Source organism: Cebus imitator, unplaced genomic scaffold (assembly GCF_001604975.1).
Source record: "Cebus imitator isolate Cc_AM_T3 unplaced genomic scaffold, Cebus_imitator-1.0 Scaffold64, whole genome shotgun sequence".
NCBI lineage: Eukaryota > Metazoa > Chordata > Mammalia > Primates > Cebidae > Cebus > Cebus imitator.
The window spans coordinates 1,632,513-1,655,204 of record NW_016107379.1 but is presented as its reverse complement, the minus strand read 5'-3'; the positions used below and the strand labels follow the sequence as shown (position 1 = coordinate 1,655,204).

The window sequence follows — 22,692 nt, the reverse complement described above, 5'->3', positions numbered from 1 at the left end:
TATTGAAACCGAACATCTGATACTGTTTTTCCCTGAGGTAGAAAAGAAATGGCCCAAATAATTGCTTTCAAAATAAGTTTTATTTTGATCAACCTAGGGAGTAGACACGAAGTGCCAACATTTGGAAAGAATTGAATGTGTTCCTTTTCTTAAAGAAGGGGAAAAGGAAATGTAACTTCTGCTTAAATTTGAGTTGTATGTCATGTGGACAGATTTTTCAAGGTTATTTCCCTCCATGGCAAAATGATGGTTTGCAAAAATAAAAAGCTGACAGTTTCAAGATTCAAAAACTTAGTGATTCAACAAAACCCTGAGTAATCACAAAAGTGTTAGTTTTCCATTCTGGTATAGAAGTCCTACTCACTGTAAGAGAACACAACAGACACCCAACCTTCTCAGATATTCACTAAAACTGAGTCTTAGTGTAGGGTCTCTGTAAATAATGAAACCTCTTTCTCCTCAATGTTCTAATGCCAGAAGGCTGAGAGCATTGGGAAAATTTTTAAATGCTTAGAAAACAGTTTAGGATTCCCCCCAGAAAAACACTATAGCTAGTTAGAATTCCATCACTAGATGGATGGTGTGATAAAGGCCATTTTGATTACTTGTCTTCAGACCTTCCTAGGACACATCCTTTCTAGAATACATCAAATTAAATCTTAATTTCCCTTGTACACCAAATGAATTCCAAGAATTGAATGTTAATAAATAAATAAGTAAAATTCTGGAAAAAAATACTAGTGATTGTTTAATGATCTGATATTTTAATAGAGTAAGACTTTCTTAGCTTAAAAATGTTGGAGCCACATCATCATTGGTCATTAGAGAAATGCAAATCAAAACCACGTTGAGATACCATCTCACGCCAGTTAGAATGGCGATCATTAAAAAATCAGGAGACAACAGATGCTGGAGAGGATGTGGAGAAATAGGAACACTTTTACACTGTTGATGGGAGTGTAAACTAGTTCAACCACTGTGAAAGACAGTGTGGCAATTCATCAAGGATCTAGAAATAGAAATTCCATTCAACCCAGAAATCCCATTACTGGGTATATATCCAAAGGATTATAAATCTTTCTCCTATAAAGACACATGCACACATATGTTCGTTGCGGCACTGTTTATGATAGCAAAGACCTGGAACCAACCCAAATGCCCATCAATGATAGACTGGACAAAGAAAATGTGACACATATACGCCATGGAATACGATGCAGCCATGAAAAACGGAATTTGTGTCCTTTGTAGAGACATGGTTGTATCTGGAAACCATCGTTCTCAGCAAACTGACAAAAGAAAAGAAAACCAAACACCGCATGTTTTCATTCATAGGCAGGTGATGAACAATGAGAACAACACCCACTGGGCTAGGTGAGGGGGTGGTGGGGAGCGGAGGAGAGGGACAGCAGGAGGCAAGGAGGTTGAGAAGGAATAACACCTGGAGAAATGCCTGATGTGGTGGGGGGTGAAGCAGGGGTGGCAGCAAACCACCATGGCATTTACGTACCTTGGAACAACCCTGCAGCATGCAGGATGTGCACATGTAACCCAGAGCCCAAAGTACAATTTAAAAAAAATGTTGGAGCCCTAGTGTGCAAATGGATCTCTGCAACAGTTATCAATGACTGTTAAAACCATTAGCTGTTTGGGAATTTTATAAAGAATACATCAGTGTAACAATACCTGAAATCACTAATTAATTTTAATGTTGCTGAAAGTGGGACACTCAGAAATTATGTGTTTCATGACATGATGCAGGAGGAAGTTTATGGCACCACCTATGATGTATTCTGCCTAAACATATTCAACCTGAAGTTTATCAGATCTGTAAATCTGACTACCACTTGATTGAAAATTTAGTGATAAAGGAATATAGTAATGACATTACAAGGGTACAGTCATCCAAACCCAGAAAGTGGGATATTCTTTAGGACAAATGACCCAGTTTTGTCAACAAATAAATGGCCTGTAATAGAAAAAAGAGGGAGGACTTAAATAACATACCAACCAAATATAGCACATGGATCCTGTTTGAATCAGGATTCAAAAATCCAATTCTAAAATGACATTTTTTTAAAAATCAGGAAAAACTGAGTCTGATTGGATATCAGACATGAAGGAATTAATGTTGATGAGTGTGTTTATTGTATTTTAAAAGATCTTATCCACTAGAGACATATTCTGAAGTATTTATATGTGACATGACATTATATCTGAGATTTACTTTAAAATGCTTTAGCAAATGAACCCTGGGGAAAGGGGATAGAACTGATGAAACAAGAATTGCAGAGTGTTGATAATTATTGTGTCAACTAGTGAGACATGTGGGTTTATTATAATATTCCCACTACTTTTGTATATGTTTGGAAATGTCCATTCAAATTATTTCAGTCATTGGAAAAAAATCACAAAGAAAAAGGTTAACATATTTTATTTAAATGACATTAATAACTTGTATGCCTTCTTAAACAGCAAGCTAGGGAAAATATTAGTTACAAATGTGGCAGACAAAGAATTAACATCTGTTTTTACATGCACACACATATACATGCAGATTGATTAAAAAATGCTAAGCATCCAATAGCTAAGTGATATAAACAGAATTCAGAAAAGGAAAAGTAAATTGTTTAAAATATCCTTTTAGAAATAATCATTTAAAAGCAAGCTCAATTATTTAAAACTGCTAAAGCAAGCTGTCCTCCAGAACGTCTATGCCTATTATGTCCTGGAGAATGATCAATGAGACATTTTTGAAAATAGTAGCAGCCTTCTTATTAAATGCCAAAAAAGTGTCATGTGCTGTACAGTAAGGACTATTTTGGGAAAGTCTTTCTAACACTTCTTCAGTGGTGATAAAATCCCAGCCAAGAATCTCTGCTGGGTCGGAGAGGTGGTGTTTCAAATGAACTCAGGGAGTGGATTGTGACAAGAAGGGGCTTCACAGGGTGTTTCTAGGGGTGTTGACAATGTTCTTAATTTGGTTGATAGCCATATGGGTGTTCCTTTATAACTACTTATTAAACTGTACGTACAGATTTTATGCCCTTTTAGGTAAATGCATTATATTTTATAATACAGAATTTTTTTTTTAAACTTCAACAAGTATGGTCACACTTGAGTTGAGTTGCTTTATGTAGTGGTTGGCTCCAAATCACCCTGAGTGACCAAAGTGGACATAACTGCTTTAGAATGGAGACCAGCATAACAGTAGGGTGAGGGCTCTATATGGTAGAAGCTGTTTCCAAGAGGAACTCCTAACTCATGTTTGGCTCTTTGGGTTCCCCAGAGGCATTATTGGCTGTTGTGCGGGTATTCAATTCTGGAACCACTCTAAAATATAGTACTCCAGGAATATTAGTACTGGTATATAGTACTCCAAGAATTCTCTGAGAAGTTGTTTTTTCTTTTCTAAATCCCGTCCATATGGGATGTTTTTAATGATCAGAAGAACTCCCTATATGTGATAAATTAAGATACTGTTCTCAGGACTTTCGATGAATAGGCAAACTCTGAGATGGCTTTCTAAGATAGATTTATTCTTAAATTATTTTAATCTTCCTACCTAGCTCTTTCAGGGGAAGATGGGAGGCTTGAATAAAACAATGGATGATTGGATTAAGCTATGATATTAAAAAATCAATCAAGTTCCTTCTCTAACATTAACTTTCAGCTCTATGATGTAGTGTGCAATTTGTAATTGACATGTTCAGAAAGCTTATGTGCTAAGCAATCATATCTGGTCAAGAGCAAATCCTAGTCTTAGTATCAGGTGCTCAAAAATTTGTTGTCCATTGTCATGCAAAAACAAAGATTAAAAAGACCCAAAAATATCAAAGAAAGATGTTACCATTTATTGATAAAATTGTGGAGATAATCTATTTTAAATTTATTTTTAGAAAACCTATTAAATGTCTCAGACAAATGGGAAATATAAGTATAATAATAATTCATCTAAATTGGCTTCTAATGATTAAGTGCCTTTATCATTTAGAATAAATAACTAAGGCTTTTCATGAAACTATACAACTCTTATTATAGTCTATAATTTTCTCTTCCCACCTCTTTCCCTAATCTCTACCAACTTTATCAAATTATCTGGGACCAGAGTGGTATCTTTTATCTTCAAGAAAGTCTCTTCCAGGGACAAGAAATTTAATCTTTAAGTTTCATCCGTGAGTTTGGAAAAATAGAAATGTCACTTGATTTTTTACAATACAATTTGGATGTCTTTTCGTTTAAAAAAAAAAAACAAAAGTCTTTTTCTGATTATGGGAGTAATATTTTATTTTTCCTCATTATGAGTAATTTGGAAAATTCAGGAAAGGTCAAAAAGGAAATGAAAATTTCTACAATCCAAAGACAACCATAGTTAATATTTTGCTGTATTTTCTTTCTATGTGTGCATTTATTTGTGTTATATAACTTAGATAATTCAGCATATGTAGTTTTCTACCTAAGTCATTTTAGCTCGTATTATAAGCAAATTCATATTCATAAGCATTTTACATCATTAAATAGATTTCAAATATCTCAAATTTAATAACCATTATTTGAGTGTATTACTATTGCTTAAGTTATTTTTTCACTTTTTTTATTATTACACTTTAAGTTTTGGGGTACATGTGCAGAACCTGCAGGTTTGTTACATAGGTAAACATGTGCCATGGCGGTTTGCTGCATCCATTACCCCATCATCTACATTAGCTATTTCTCCTAAAGCTATCCCTCCCCTATCCTTCCACCCGCTGCTATCTCTCTCCTAGTCCCCCACCACCTGACAGGCCCCTCCTTGTGTCCATGTGTTCTCATTGTTCAAACCTCACTTATGAGTGAGAACATGTGGTATTTGGTTTTCTGTTCTTGTGTCAGTTTGCCAAGAATGATGGTCTGCATCATTCTCCATGTCCCTGCAAAGGACATAAACCCATCCTTTTTTATGGCTGCATAGTATTCCATGGTGAATACGTGCCACATTTTCTTTATCCAGTCTATCATTGATGAGCATTTGGGTTGATTCCAAGTCTTTGCTATTGTGAACAATGCCACAATAAACATCCGTGTGCATGTGTCTTTATAACAGAATGATTTATAATCCTTTGGGTATATACCCAGTAATGGGATTGCTGGGTCAAATGGTATTTCTATTTCTAGATCCTTGATGAATTGCCACACTGTCTTCCACAATGGTTGAACTAATTTACGTTCCCACCAACAGTGTAAAAGCGTTCCTATTTCTCCACATCCTCTCCAGCATCTGTTGTCTCCTGATTTTTTAATGATCACCATTCTAACTGGCGTGAGATAGTATCTCAGTGTGGTTTTGATTTGCATTTCTCTAATGTCCAGTGATGATAGCTCTTTTTCATACGTTTGTTGGCTTCATAAATGTCTTCTTTTGAGAGGTATCTGTTCATATCCTTTGCCCACTTTTTGATGGGTTTGTTTTTTTCTTGTAAATTTGTTTATTTTACCAAAAACCAATTCTGGCAGTTTCTAATTTTTGTCATTATAAATAATGTTAAAATAAATGATGAACATACTTATACATACATCTGTGTATGTTTCTATAATTACTTCCTTATAATTATTCCTAGAAATGAATAACGAAGATTAGAAACAAAATTTTACAATGTGTATTACCTGATTAGTTTTTAAAAATATGTTCAGTCTGTGTTTTTACTAGTGATATGTAAGAATGTCAATCTCACTATACCTCCATCAGAATTGAATAGTATAGTTGTTTTTTGTTTGTTTGTTTGTTTTTTGTTTTTTTTTTTTTTTTGAGACGGAGAAGTCTCACTTTGTCACCCAGGCTAGAGTACAATGGCGTGATCTTGGCTCACTACAACCTGTGTCTCTTGCGTTCAAGTGATTCTTCTGCCTCAGCCTCCCTAGTAGCTGGGATTAAAGGCATGGGCTACCACACCTCGCTAATTTTTGTATTTTTAGCAGAGACGAGGTTTCGCCATGTTTGTCATGCTGGTCTCGAACTCCTGACCTCAACTAATCCACAGGCCTTGGCCTCCAAAAGTGCTGGGATTACAGGTGTGAGCCACTGTGCCCAACCTGAGTATTATAATTTTTAATCTTTACTGATTCAATAAATTAAATCCCATTGTTTTCATCTTCTATTTTTTATTTACTATTGAGGTTTATTTTTTCACATGACTGTTTTTTATTTCTGCATCTGTGTATGTTCATTTCCTTGATCCATTCTTCTATTCGAACTTTATACTGACTTTAAAAAATATATGTGACAGAGGTAAAAGAAAAATATATTAAATCATGTATTTGTTTAATTGTGGAACTGTTGTGTAATCTCTCCACCTTTCCCCTTCTCCCTTTTCTGTTGCTCATTTCTCTGCTCATAAGGAGGAATGTTGAACTCTGGTGATTGGAGTGAGGTGGGATTGGGAGAGTTCAGGCTAAATTGATAAACATAAGAAAAGGCATGGACATATATTTTTTAAAGTAAGATGTGGAAATACAGAGATACCTGATTGGTGAGGGCCGGGGGGAACTTATGAAAACAGTAAGAGGTTGGAGCTACTTGGCAGGAGGGATAAGAGGAAGATAGGAAAAAAGCCAGAAGGGGCTACAGTTTGGGGACAAGATGATAAAGAGTATCAGCAGCTGCTCTGATTAATGAGGCTTTGATGAAAGGGATGGGAAAAGAGGATTTTTAATCAATTTTACTGTGTTTCATGAAGCGAAACCTCTTGTTTCCTGCTATTAATACCTCTACTGCTCCAAACAAAACAAAACAGTCTTTAATAAAATATCTACAGTGCGCTTCAAGGTCATAGAATTTGGTTTGTGCTTTGTTTGCATGTGTCCTTGGGCTAGGATTAGCCTTAACAGGAGTTTGAAAAGCCCAGGTTTATTATTTAGGTTAAACTCACATAATAAATGTAAATAATCCTATTATATTTTTAAATAAATATGTCCGCTATTATTTGTTTCATCTTTTAAGGCTTTCATAAAACCTTATGAAGATGATATATATGCAAATGTTTTTAACTTGGCGTAAAAGATTAATTGGTTGAGATTTTTAAAATAAGGTTTTTTTTTATACTGCTTTAGAGTCAGAATTGGCATGGACATTCTAGGAGGTGGATATAGAAACTTATAAAACTTAGACTGAAAAACAGGTCTCTTCTCTCTAGGAAATAAATTTTCTTTAACCAAATATATAGCATTAGACACACATATAATACGGTGATGTTTGAGGAACCTTCCCCTGGGCCTCTTCCAGTGAAGCAGGTAACTTGGATCAGTTGTGTCACAGTAATAACCTCAGTATCAGCCGGGATTGGTAACAGGACCCCTGCAGATGCTAAAATCTGAGGTCCCTGCTATATGCTTAAGTCACTGATACCAAATGGTGTAGTACAGTGGCCTTCCATTTCCTTGAAAAAAGAGAAGGCAAAACACTCAAAAAAGAGGACTTCATATTCAGAGATGCCTCTGCTGCTTTCATTAAATGGAGGGCTGACTATATCATGCTTCTGCTGTATTATATTTCTGACCCCTAAATCATATACATCAAATTATAAATATATTCATATATTATCAAACTATAGATAAATATCTGTATATGTGTTATATGTGTGTCTATTATATGCATTAGACACACATATGCATTAGATACTCATATAATACTCTCTCTATATGGTTAAATCTGCAGGAGTATGTATGTGTTCATTGGAGTGACCCAATCTCATTACCTTTCTTTACTTCCAATTTTTCTGTAATGTCAGTAATGACATTTAACACTGAAACAATGATGGGATGAATGAGTTTCATGATGTATAGGATGAGGTAAGAATCAAGGTTGATTTTTTTTTCTCCAGATTATACCATTTTTTCTAATGTCATCATTGGAAAGTTAATTAATTCCCTGTTAGTATATGATACTGAGAAAAGAAAAATAGCTCAGAGCAGTCTGAGCTGGGATATATAAAATGTATTAGGCCCAGAGACATGAGTATGGGAAGTCAGCCGCACATTCATCCCTTGGGACAATTATTTAAAGTCATTTTTTCTCCTAACTGCCTCACCCATTATCTTCATGTTCCTGCAAATTGTGATACAACAACCAATATATAGTCAATTAATAGTTTATATTAACTTCACATACATTCTTGGTAAATACCTTAAGAACCACCTCTTCTATTTTCCCAAAAATCCCACCTGTAACTACCACTAATGAGAGTATATATTGAAGACAACTTATATCTATGCCGTCAGGTGGCCATTCTCAAGCTTTGGGTGATGGTTAAGTATTGAATTTTTTATAAACTCTGTATTTAGGGACACAAGACAGGAGTGCCCATTAAGACTACTATAGAGTTTATTATAAACTCAATATTTAATCATATTTTCTAGGCTGGACACAGTGGCTCATGCCTGTAATCCCAGCACTTTGGGAGGCCTAGGTGGGCGGGGATCACTTGAGCTTAGGAGTTTGAGCCCAGCTGGGCAACAGGGTGAAACCTCATCTCTACCAAAAATACAAAAAATATCAGCTCAGTGTGGTGGTATGCATCTGTGGTCCCAGCAACTTGGGAGGCTGAGGTGGGAGGATCACTTGAGCCCAGGAGGCAGAGGTTGCAGTGGGCCAAGATAGCACCACTGCACTCTTGCATGGGTGAAACTTCAACTTTGTCTTAAAAAATAAATAAATAAATAAATCATGTTTTCTACATCTCATTATTTAAGGTTCACAGTACATGGAACAATTTGTGAATTTTAAATATCCGTTTTGACTTTGATCACCACACTGAACCTTTAAAACATTAATTCTAATGTTTTATTCACTCTCCTGGGTTTTCTAAAGAGATGTATACTCTATATAGCTAGAAATAAAATATCTAGAAAAGAGATAAAATCAATTTCACCTTTTATATTTTGATTGGAAGATTTTCCAGGAAAGTTTTTATAATATTGGAAAAGAATAGCCAGCTCATAGCTAATAATGCAACACCAGAGACATTCCTATCTAACTCTGATGCCATTAAGACCACTTTTTATGGCAGATACATTACAAATATCATTTAATATTCTCATTAACTTAGTAAGGGAGGCATCACTAATACAGAATACATTTAACCTTGATTAAATACATAATGCATCAATGATGCTCTATTATAGATGAGAAAATCTTTTATTTTATTTATTTATTTTTTAAAGAGACAGGGTTTCACCATATTGGTCAGGCTGGTCTCTAACTCCTGACCTTGTGATCTACCTGCCTCAGCCTCCCCGAGTGCTGGAATTACAGGCATGAGCCACCGCGCCTGGCTATAGATGAGATAATCAAAACATGGAGTGGTGAGGACCTTGCCAAGAGTCAAACAGGTAGTGGGATTTGAAGCCAAGTCTGTGATGTTCCAGTCTGATGTGTTCAAAAGACCTCATTGCCTATTTGTCCTTCCAACAAAAGCAAAGCACTCCATTTGGAGGGTAAGTAGATTTAAATTTTATAAAATGCTTGTACATACTTTATTTTACATTTTCTCAGAAGTAATGTTTAAGTAGACCCACAATAAATTCTAAATCATATAAATAAACACGAAAACTTTATATCCGTTACCTTATAGGCGGTTTAGCGACATCACAGTGTCTGTCATCCACTCCCTGAAAACACAAAGCAAAGCACTCAAAGACTACTTTCTATTCAGAGATGCCTTTGCCTCTTTGATTAAAATTGTGAGTGTCTCTCTGCTGTATTCAATAATATTGAATAGGTGTAATTTTATGAAAGAATTAGTGTGAGTTCAGGGGTTTGGGAGAAACCTAGATTAGAAAGACTAATTGTCCTTTTATGTTGGGGAAGAAAAGCTAGTGGAGAATTTTCAAGTTACCGTGTTGATAAAATTTGTGTAAGGGAAGGGGATAGACTTTTAAGGGAATAGACTTTTTTTTCTCAAGCAATATCCAAGTTTGCATAACATTTGATATCATAGTTTGAATGAAGCCTAAATTCCTGATAGCTTGCTGGAGGCTTTGCCAAGCATTGGTGCCGTCTATGAGCTGATACCATTTCGACTTTTCTTATAAAGGTAATTATGGCATTTTATATCCTTTTTTATCTTTCTATTAGAAAGAAAATGTAAATTTGTCATTTAGGTGCACATGTTCTTCCTGTGCGCCTAACCTGCTCATCTGAACTTCACAGTGGCCATTGTCCCAGATTTTCTTGTTCCATGACTAAGATCAGGTTAGGGTGGGGCTGTGTCTGAATTATGATGGCATGGGGAAGCTGGAAAATACCCACTGTGCCCTCATAAAAACATTTGTAATGGGTTAAGTTAGGAAAACAGCACTCAAGAGATTTTTTTGAGGTCAGGCTGAATTTCTCCATGTTAAATTCTACTGATTAAGCTGTGTGTGTGTGTGTGTGTGTGTGTGTGTGTGTGTGTGTGTGTTTTCTCTTCTGGCAAGTGAAAGGATTCTTGAAAGAATGTTGGAGCTTTTCCAGAATCCTTTGGGTAACTGCAGGTCTTAGATTTCTTAATACCTAGGGAATAATTCTAACAGCATTAACAGTAATCAGCTTCACTGTCATTCGTGTTCTTTATACAAGTATCCACACAATAAATTATTATTTAGCCATTAAAAACTATGCATCTAAAGCATATGTAATAACTTGGGGAAATAGTTTATAATCATCGATAAAATATCTCAAGTCAAATTTAAATTGAGTCAGGTCTCTTTTGGTTGCCAGTGACATTGACCCAGCTCAGAGAAAAGGACTTTTAAGTATGTTTCAGGAGCCTTATGAGAATCAAAGCATAGGAGTCAACAACAGATGGACCTCTTGGAAACTGAATCTGGAAAATTACTGAATACAAAGGTCTTCTCTCAGGCTACTAGATTTTCCTCTCGGGACTTCTCTCTGCATGCCTACTCCATATTTCTCTATCACTTCAGCCTCTTCCCCTTAAATATAATTTTGCTGTCTTTATAACTTGAGCATGTACATTGTCCAAAATGTTTTCCTTAGCTTCTATTATACTATGCATCTGCTCATCTCAGTCTCATTACTAATTGATTTCATCTCTCTCTCAGTATCCCAATTCCAAATTCCTAAATTGAGTTGTCTAACTCATTTTTTTTGCTTTGTTTTGTTTTAGTCAAACCACAACTCCTAGGTTCTTCGTTAGTTAGAATGGGCTGTGGTTCTATCCAGTGGCCAGAGAGATCAGGTCACATTGGTGTAACGTATTACACTCAGGCTGGAAGAGCCCTAGGTGAACAAACATTATACATGTGTCTAGTACTTAAGTAGTATGTAGAAATATGCATAAAAATAGAATTAGAAAAACAAATAAAAATATTAACAGCAGTGATTTTACAAAGATTTTTTTCTCTTTAATTTTTCTTTAATGAATCATTTTATAATCACAAACATTATAAACTTCATGCACAATAACATGTTTAGAAGATTGATAACGTTAAAACTAAAAGAGACTTTGGGATGATGTAATTCAGCACCACCTCGATTTATAAAAGTTGAAACAAGTCCACATAGATTAAATGACTTGCCCAAAATCACAGAGCAAGGGAGTGGCCAAGCTATGAGTTTTCCAATGCTATTCTTAAAGGATCTCAGCTGCGCATGATACTGCCTTGCCGGAACCAAATGAGATAAATGCCTCTGATTGCAAGTCAGAGCCTGTAGGTAGCAGATCTTTGAGTGTGCCATATACCTGTAAACTGTGCTGTACATCTTTAGAGCTTGGAAGTTTGTTAAAATAATACCTTGTTGACTTAAAGCAGAACTCTAATCTCTAGGTTTCATTATACCATCATTTTGCTATGAGCCACATTTTGTAAAGGGCTTCTATTTATACACTTCAAATTGTTAGCTTCATTTCATGTTAAAATAATACCAACAGTAGAGAAACAAAGAGGAATGAGGGAATTTCCAGATGTGAAATACAGTCTCACTCTATGCTGGTGTCTGTCTCTCTACTCGGGTGGTTTTGGCTTCCTACTCTCCAGTGTGTTTCCTCTTGATGGATTAACATGATCTCTTAAGAAGAGAATAAGGTCTTTTGCAGTCAGGGTAAAGTAGAGACTGGGAGGAGCATAAAATAAGATCTACACTATGGAAGAAAAGGAAAGGAAGGGTAGAAGTCTCTTAAGCTTCTATTCGAAAACAGGACTTCAAGTTAGCAAACAAAAAAAAGATTCTTACACAGTTTGAAACTTCTCCAGCTTAATCTAAAGCAAACAAAAGCCCTGAGGCATTTAGTCATTTCTGGGCATCAAAATGCTCAAAGATAATTCTGGCTCAAAGGCACTTAGAACAGGTAAATTTCCCCTGCATCCAGCCTTAGAGAAGCCGAAAATAGGATTTGGATAGAAGTTCCTGGACTTGATTTTCAGTTTATTTAGTATTTATTTCACCATTGGTTTAGGAGAGGATATGCTAATACAATGTATGTCACATGAATGACAGACTCAAGACTGAAAAAGTCTCAGTAGTCTATAATGATAGCTTGAAATATGCAAAAAGATTGAGATGAAAAAATTTAAATATAAATAAATTTAAACTCTAAACTCAGAAGCAAACAAAAATTAGACATACAAATAAAGGATAGGCTGATGTTATATAATAGTAATGACATAAAAACATCTTTTTTTTTTTTTTTTTTTTTCAACATCTGAGAAAGGAACCACAGAAATAAGGCAACAATTCTCTCTCTCTCTCTCTCTCTCTCTTTTTTTTTTTTTACACAGAGTCTCGCTCTGTAGGCTGGCTGGAATGCAGTGGCATAATCTTGGCTCACTGCAACCTCTGCCTCCCGAGTTCAAGTGATTCTCTTGCTTCAGCCTCCTGAGTAGCTTGGACTACAGGCGCATGCCACCACGCCCAGCTAATTTTTATGTATTTAATAGATATGGGGTTTCACCATGTCGGTCAGGAAGGTCTCGATCTCTTGACCTTGTGTCCACTCACCTCGACCTCCCAAAGTGATGGGATTACAGGCATGAGCCACCATGCCCGGCCATGAAAGCATCTTTGAAGTGTTAGTTAATATCAATCATGTACAAGACAGTGATCATAGAAAAAAAATGTCCAAAATATTTTTTTTCAGGTTTTAGTATTTCACATTAGAAAAAATGGCATAAGCAGACTGGAAGATGCCCAAAATAGGAACAAGGGGCTGCAAACCATGTCTTAGGGAATACAAATGTTTATTTTGGATGAGAATATTCAGTTTGAGGGGGATGGGGGGAAGGGATACATAATAATACTTCTCAGATATTTGAAGGATCTTCATGAAGTTAGAGGGCTTTCATATAGAAACAAAGTGTTGAATTTACGGGAGGCAGAATTCACTTCCAAATGAGGAGGATCTTTATATAATCATCAAAGCTATCCCCTAACCAGAATGAGTTACCATGTGAGATAGTATCTTACTATTATTAGAAGAGTTTAAGCAGAGGTTAAAGAATGTGTTAGGTGATGGCAGGGTTTCTCATAAAACTATGATATGACTCAGTACATAGAAAACTTAACAGTCATTTAAATTGTTTTATATTCTTTTCCACCATTTTTTGCAAGATATATCATTGCCTTGTTACTTAAAGGTATATATTGGCTAAATCTGGATAATAAAATGACTTAAAATAACAGCCAAAATACCAGCAGTCAAGCTTGACCCCATGCATTCCATAAGTAATGAGTTTGCTTACACTTGAGGAAGTGCAATGAGACCTCTGAACTATTTTCTTATAATTCTCTCAACAAACATTTATTGAACATCTACCAGGTACTAGGCAGGCACTGTGGCAGAGTCCAAGACACAAACATGGAAAAGACATGGTTTTCAGGTATATTTGGGGCTATATGATGTGCAAGATGATATATTCTTAATACTAAAATGACTTCCATTTTAAGCTTTTCTTGATTTAATGTTGCCCCATCTTATTAGATGCTTTGACATCCTTAAGAGAATATGTATATGTACATATGTACCTTAGTGACCCATTTGTAGCATTTTAGTAACTTTCATGCCAAACCCTTCAATGTATGCCAGTTAAGAAAAATGGTTTCACTACATTCTTTTAAAGTGAAGTCGAAAACAAGTGAACAGTATTTGTTGCAGGCATCTTCCTCTGTGCTGGCATCGCTGAATATCTAGCAGGTCTATTCAGGTGCTTATACCTAAGATATCTTTTTATCTTACTAGTTAAACTAGTGAAATTTAAGTTCTGAAGAAATCTCAGATAATTAGAGGCCCTTTGATCTGGAGTATTCCACAGTTAATGTGTGAGCAGATGCTGGTCTGCATTAAGCACTAAGATCAAAAAAGAGTTAAATGGGAGGTTAACTTTGCAGGCTTCAGTGGGATCCAACTGGTTCTTGACTTCCACTTAGACATGAGGCAATTGGCAAGTTAGGTTCCAGTGTTTTTTGCTCTTTGATTACTTTGCAGCTAGCTGCTTGCTTTCTTTCTTTTTATGTATGTATGTGTGTGTATGTATGTATGTGTATCTCTCTCTCTCTCTCTCTTTTTTTTTTTTTTTGCAAATTATATCAAGTTGTTGTTTTTGTTGTTTAAAGCAATCTCTGAACTCATTCAATTTGCCAAACCACCACATTCCCATCTGGGTGTGTAGGCTCAGTCGGGGGTGGAGCTAGGGGAGAAGTCCTTGACCAAGTCTATGTTGCTCTTTTTTTTTTTTTTTTTTCTAAAAAATTCTTTATTTAAAACACAAATTTACCCAGACATTGTGTATTTAATCTGGGCACCCTCTTTGGACAATTGTACTTTACAGCAAAAGAGCGGGTAACAGCATGTCAATCAGGACACTCAGTTTTTCGTTATACAATATTGAAAACTAATAAGATGATTGTTTATTGAAAGAACAGCAACACAAACCAAAATAAACCTATAAGAAAACAACAGACATAATGAAACAGAAAACAAAACTCACTGGGGAGGATACATATTTACTCAAATATCCTTGGAATTTACATCAAAGGCACCCCTTCTTTGTGCCAGGCATCCTTGCCCCTGTCATATGTCATATGATAACATTGGAGAAAAATCATCATTTACCTCTTCTTGGTGTAAAAGACATAGACCTGATTATGGAATCACTAGGAAGTGGTTTCCAGATGTGTTTTCTGGCGGCATCTTAACGATTTCAGCCAGCTGTAGGCTCTCAGACACTTGGAGCATTTATAGGGTTTCTCTCTGAAGTGGATGTGCTGGTGCTCCTTCACGTTCTTCTGCAGGTGAAAACTTTCTTGCAGACTTTACATTTGTATGGCTTCTCCCCTGTGTGCCTCCTCTTGTGACATTTCAAGGAGAATCTCCTGGTGAACCACTTCTGGCAGACGTCACACATGTAGAGCTTCTCACCAGTGTGGGCTCACTGGTGAAGTTGGAGGCCTATGGGCTGCATTAAGCACTTCCCACAGAGATTACATGGAAAGTATCTCTCTCCTGTGTGTGATCTCTTATGGATGACTAGTTTGCCGTAATACTTAAACCTCTTACTGCACACGTCACATGCAAAGTTCAGCAGTGCCATGGCTTCTTGGCCATTGGGGTGACTGCCTGCATCCTCAGGGCCTGGGGAATTAACTGGATTTATCCCAGCTGGTTCCTGAGATTCTCTGTTGCCCACAGGTGTGGCTAGTCCTTGAGGTCCTTCTTGGGAAACAGAGGTGGCATCTAGTTTGCTTCTTTTGGGACTTCTCGGATTCAGAGAGTATCCTCTGTTCTCATGGTGAGTTGAAGTTTCTCTCTCCACCATGCAGGCACAAGCTGTGTCAGCATCCACATTTTACACAGAGGCTCTTTTTTGGGGTTCCTACCCCTCCATTGCTCTCACCAGACCTCTGGGACCCTCTGGAAGCTGAGGCTCTGGAGATATATGTCCTGGATTCTCTTCCCTGTCTACATTCAGATCCTTCTCCAAGGTCTGCTCGGGTCCTCGAGACTTTGGGTTACCTTTCTTGACAGTACTCTCTGGCAGCAGGAAGTCCTCTCCTTGCCTCCTGGATGGTACACTTTTGAGCTGAAATGTGATCTTTTCAGCAAAAGACAAGACAGACTAATTCCCCTATGGAGAAAAGCCAGGCTGCCTAACAAGCTGGCCACATCTTCATCATTGCTTATTGCTTAGGGTTGGCTGTCTAATGAATCTGTGTTCTGAGGACTCAAGTATGAGACCCATGTTCTTAGAAAGATTAATAACCACTTTTCTGAATACCCCTCCCTTTAAATGCAAAAGACAACACGGTTGCGTGTTGGTTTACTCCAGAATGTCCAATGGCTATTTTAAAACAATCATTATAACGAAATACTACTTTTGTTTGAACAACATGTATCAGCACTGAAACAAGTCACCATTGATTAAACTCACACTCCATCACCAATGGCAGGCACAACTATGGGAAATCAGATAGATTGCAGTAATAATGGTGAACTACAGTGTCTCCAGATTATATGATACCTTCCTGCTTACCTAACACAATCTTATAAAATGTGAGAAGGATCCCTTTTCAAAGCTGTCTGTGTATATTAGTAAAAGTAGAAATACTAGATGTCTTCAGCAGTGGCTGGGATCCAGAAAGAAGCACTGATTTATACCTTTCCAGTCCTGGTGATCCCCAGGCAGGGGTTGGCTGAAATATCCATGCCAAGCGGTGTTAGAGGAGTTCCTTCTAGTGTTACTACTCTTGCCTGGTTATGCTGGAAAGACTGCCTTCATAGTCCTCACTGCTGTTACATCTGGACTCTGGCTTTTGTGGAAGACAGGCTTGTGACTATTCACTGTAGCACAGGTCACATCAATCTACTCACGGTTCCTTGCAGTACTTAACGGTTGTGTCAAAATGAGCAGAATAAGAGCACCCTCAAAAAGATCCATATGACTTTTATTTGTTTTAAAAGTTTTCGTCTCAAGCAGAATGGGGGGAGTCCAGGTAAATAACTCTCTAAGAATGACTCCACTTTTTTAGTATGTAATGGAACATCTTCAGTACTGCTATCCCTACCAGGTGATCCCATCCTTTCAGCTGAGCCCTTGCTCATATCATCCAGCATGATACTCTCAACACAGGTAAGTTTCAAGGCCACAATTTCTGAAAGTCAACTGAGGGAACTACAAAATTTATTGTGGAAATTCCCAGTTACCCCTCCTGTATGTACAGCGCTGTGATTATTAATGTGAGGATGGAGCAAGAAGCAGTGATGCTATTTTGCAAAATTATTAAGGAAGTTCTAAAGACTTGAAAGAGCAAGGTAGATTCTGGTATAAAGATTGTTAATCACTTTCTATGACTTTACTACAGTACTATAGTGCTGCACCTTTATATTTTTCTCAAATTTTACTCCTATTAGTTATAAATTCTGACTAAAACATTTTCTTCTTTTAAATAGTTTTCAGAAGTCTTGCATATAGTATGGCCAAGATAGAATATGCACGTCTGAGGAATTAAAACTGTTCACAAGCCATTAGTATAAATGTCTTGCTCATAAACGACGAATTCTAGGGAGGAAATCATGCTATTATTTCAAGGGACTCTGATTATTGTCTTCTCGTAGTTTGACATGCATCAGTTTGAGCTCCTACCAATTAAAAGTACATTCTTATTATCATAAGAAGATGAACCAGAGGCTTTCAAAGTCAAAATATCTGTTGGAGCTGGCATACAATAAACTAAAGTCCACCTTTCCAGATGGTTCTGGACGTCATCTTTGGGTATAATATCCCTTTCGACCTCAGTAAAGCATTCAACAAAAGACTCCAAAATTTACCATACTTAATGATGAATCTAAGTAGGACATTGATAACACAAAGGCACTAGCCAGTGAGACTGTATTAAAACATGCCAATGAATTTACAGCTATTAATGATGGTATTATCTCCAAATTTAGACCAGCCAAAGCCACAGTCCAATGAGAACCAAACGGCACAGGCCAATGAGAACCAAACAAGTTTTGCATTAGGGCTGCTCCCCATCTCCTTTCACTTGCAAGTGGAGCCTCAAAGCAGTGTTTCCTCTACGTTGCTAGGTGAGCAGAAGCCTAGCTCCCATGTAAACCCTGTGCTACAGCCTCCCCTAACCTTTGTGACATGGCAATTCTGCCTGCCTGGCCTACCTACTAGGCCTACCCTCTTTAACTCTTCAGCCCTACATTACTTTCTCAGCTAGTATCTATGGGACCATTTTTCATTGAATTAGGACTTCCTCACTGTTTTCACCTTGGGCTTCCAGGCTTAGCGGATAATCCTACCATGGCTACTGAGGGCAAATACCTCAAAATCTGGATGACATTCTGACACCTCTAAGATTCGTTTTTTACTCTGACCACTGAGTCTTGCCCAGATTTGATTGGAGTTTCTCACACCTTCCTTCAATATTTGTTTTGATCTAACAATGCTATCCTGCTGTCTAGTGGGCTTTTCCAAGGGCCCTGACTTGATGCTTCTTCAGTCTTTCCTCCCAGGCAAAAGCTTCTATCAGAGCATGACCTAGGCTAAGCTATATATGAAATATAGAAATGCATATTATAACACACAGAGGGTACTTCCAAGAACGTCAATGATCTGGAGCAGTTTAGATATACTTACAGATAAGAGACTGCAGAAGGTAGCCATTAACATTCTGTTTGTAGATTCAAGGGCATTTCAAGCTTGAACAAATATGCCTTGCAAAATTTATTAAATTGTAAGCCAGGAGTGTGTTGTAAAAGTCACATCACATGGACTTAGTTAATCTTTATTATTCTGTAATGTAAAATATACGAACCGGATGTATTCACTGGGCACAGAGCGATAGGTCTCAAAAAAATTCGGTAATAGCTGTTAAATGATTCTGCTGTAATGAGTATCAGGAAAAGTTGATTCTTGTTATAGTTTTTCAACAATCAGAAAAATAATATATCCCAAGGTCATTTGCTAAAGTTGGAAGACTATATAACCATAATTGGCATTGCTCAAGCATCAGTGTAAACATATAGAATTGGCTTTCTCAGAGAAAAGCTTCCACTTAACCTTGTGAGGGGCCTATGAAAAATCTCTTGGAAAGGGAAACAGTTTACAGGGAGAATGAATGTTTAGTTAAATCACCAGAAGAGATCAATTGTACAAAGCTGCCAACAGATATACTACCTGGTTATTATTTAAGAAAACTGGAGCATCCAAGTAGGATCTGTGCTATTACTTTTGGAATCCACCAATGTTTGAATATCAGAAAAAATATCTTTTGTTTGAAGAAATAATTGGTGGCTGAAGTCTAGAAATAGTATAATTTTTAAAAAGTGGTCCTCAAGCATTCCAGTGCATGAGAATCATCTAATGGGCTTATTGCAAATGCAGATATCAGGCCCTACCATAAGACATTTTGGTTTAGTAAGTTTGAAGTGAGGCCCTATAATCTGACTTCAAAGTAAGTAGCCAGGTGATTTTGATGCCAACTCCATGAAACACCTTTGAAAAATTGAGGAAAGAGCATGGATTTTGATAGTGGACAGAAGTAGACAAATCCTAATTTAGACACTTATTTGTTGGTAGTCTTAAGCAAGTTCCTGTGCTTCTGAGTCTCAGTGTCCTTATCTGTAAAATGAGGATATAATACTCCCATAGGGTTGTTGTAAATATAGAATAAAATTTGCATAGAACACACATGCAGTATATAGTAGGTATTCAGTAAAGTTAGTTTTCTTCCAAAGTTTTCTACCAGGGTTATATAAAAAAGTAGAGTGATAAAATAAGACTTGGAGAGGAACTGTAAATCTATTATTAGTACATGACTGTGTAGTTTATTGTCCAAAGTGGGACACTTTTGAGAATTGAAGGGAGGTTCTAATAATACTTCTTGTTTTTAGAGATGGAGTCTCCTTCTGTTGCCCAGGCTGGAGCGCAGTGGCATAATCATAGCTCACTGCAGGCTTGAACTTGTTGGCTCAAGCAACCCTCCTGCCTCAGCATCCCAAGTGTCTGGGACTACTGGAGCACCCTACCATGTCCACTTTGCTATTAATAATTATGCTCAGGCAGCCAGTGTAAGCCCAAGACTCTGTAGTCATCCTAATTATCGGGAAGATAAAAGATCATATATTTGCATTGCCTAAGCTCAACCTACTTGATATAGTTTGGATGCTTGCCGCCTCCAAATCTCATGTTGAAATGTGATCCCCAGTGTTGGAGGTGGGGCCTGGTGGGGTTTGGGTCATGGGGGTGGATCTCTCAGGAATGGCATGGTGCCACCTTTGTGGTATAAGTGAGTTTTCATCTTATTAGTTCACATGAGATCTGATTATGTGAAAGAGCCTGGCATCTCTCTTGCTCTGCCTTTGCTTTCTGCCATGAGTAAAAGCTTCCTGAGGCCCCACCAGAAGCATATTCTGGTGCCATGCTTCTTGTACATTCTGCAGAACTCTGAACCAAATAACATCTTGATAAATTATGTGGCTTCAGATATTCCTTTATAGACACAGAAAATGGACTAATACAATACTCTCCATGATTCTTAAAATGAAAGAAGTGGATGTGATCTTTTCAGTTGATTTTGCAAAAGCTTTTCAACTCTTGGTAAGCTCCTTGCTGTCTGGGCCTGTCCCTAATGCAGTTTTACTGTCTCTGCAATGGCTGGCATTGGTACAATGCACTTAACATAGTAGATTCCTGGGAAAAGATTTTTGAATGACTAAATGGATTATTATCAGCAATTTAGTTTCTGTATCAATCCAATTATTCTCAAATAACAGATATTCTAAATCAATAACTTCCATTTTCTGTTTTGTCTGAAAATTTCCAGAAGTACCAGAATGATGAGGACCATAGCACAGTTCTGTTCAAATTTCTCTATTTTTTTCTATAAAGAACTATTTGGAATAAAACCCACTCATCCCATGAATCTCTAAATGCAGGCCAACTGACATCTTCATATACCAAAGGATGCTATTTTAATAACAGAAGCTGGTTGGTCTTTCTTTTTAACAGGATATCATACTTGCTATCAATAGATACTCTGGTAGTCATGAGAAGGATGACAGAAAATAAAAGATTTTTTACGTCTTTTAATACCCTTGAATTTGAAAATAATTTAGAATAAAAAGAAAATGAAATATCAAGAAATGTTGATTTAAGGATATTTATTGTAGAAATGTTTGTATCAGCAAAGGCCCAGAAACAGTTTATGTTCAACAAGGTGGGACAGGTGAAATAAATAATGGTACCTGTTCTTAAAATGTGGCCCATAGACTTCTGGGGTTGACTATAACAAAGCTATTTTCCTAGTAATACAAAAACATTCCTCACCTTTTTCATTGTTTTGACATCTCCACTGCAAATGCAGAAGCAATGGAGGGTAAAGCTTATAGTGCTTAGCATGAATCACGGTAGTGGTTCCAGGTATCCTGGTAGTTGTCATGTTCTTCACCACCACAGTTTCATTTGAAAAAAATAAAAGGCCAATTTTACTTAAGAATATCCTTAATGATGCAGTATAGATAATGACCAGTTTCATTAAATCTTGACTCTACTTTTGAGTACTTGTGGTTTAATATTCCATGTGACAAAATGGGAAGTACACAAAAAGGATTTTTGCTGCATATCAAAGTGCAGGGGTTGTCTCAAGAAAAAGCACTCTGCAGTTGTTTCTGTTGGAAGTTAAACTATAGTGGAGTAACATTTTACTTGAAAAAAAATGACAGACAAAATGACAGCACAGAGAATTTGAAAGATACTTTCTCAAAAGTAAACGAAGTGAACTTGTCACTTCAAGGAAAGCAGTGGACCATATTTCTTGACAATGCTACAATTTGAGCTTTCAAAAGAAAATTAGCAACTTTAAACAGTAGGACAGCACAGTGGCTCACTGTAGTCCCAGCACTTTGGGAGGCTGAGGCAGGCAGATCACTTGAGGTCACAAGTTCCAGACCAGCTTGGCCAACATGGCAAAACCCTATGTCTACTAAAAATACAAAAATTAGCTGGGTATAGTGGCATTCACTTGTAGTTCCAGCTACTCAGGAGGCTGAGGCAGGAGAATCACTGGAACCTAGGAGACAAAGGTTGCCGTGAGCTGAGATTGTGTCATTGCACTCCAGCCTAGGTGAAGAGCCAGTCGTCTCAAAATATTTTTTGAAAAGCATATATCTGCCCTATAAACTTGACAAAGTCCCTATATTTAATAACTTTCTGGGAAGATTGGTATTGATATCAATGTATATAATTTTGTAATATGATACAGTAAAATACGTCAACATTTGAAATAAATGGCTAATGCATGATGCTACAAAATCATATATGGGTAAATGATTGATTCAAAGTGTAAGACAGCTCAATAGATTTTAATATAACAAAGTAGGAAAAGTTTATTGAGGTAACTTCAAATTCTGTAATGCAACTAACTTTTAAGAAACTACTGGCCAGGCGCCATGGCTCATGCCTATAATCCCAGCAGTTTGGGAGGCCAAGGTGGGTGGACCACAAGGTCAGGAGTTGGAGATCATCCTGGCCAATATGGAGAAACCCTGTCTCTACTAAAAGTACAAAAATTAGCCAGGTGTGGTGGCCTGCACTTGTACCAACTACTCAGGAGGCTGAGGCAGGATAATCGCTTGAACCAGAGAGGCAGAGGTTGTAGTGCGCCAAGATCATGCCACTGCACTCCAGCCTGGGCAACAGAGTGAGAATCCCTCTCAA

The 22,692-nt window shown here is 37.1% G+C and overlaps 1 protein-coding gene and 1 pseudogene across 2 annotated transcripts in view; one reads left to right on the top strand and one right to left on the bottom strand.

The window, feature by feature from the left end:
* RASGEF1B (RasGEF domain family member 1B) overlaps positions 1-22,692 on the top strand; it is a 634,161-nt gene that overhangs the window by 475,322 nt on the left and 136,147 nt on the right. The window lies entirely within an intron of this gene.
* The window catches only part of LOC108305498, a 19,021-nt pseudogene continuing 11,195 nt past the window's right edge, over positions 14,867-22,692 (bottom strand).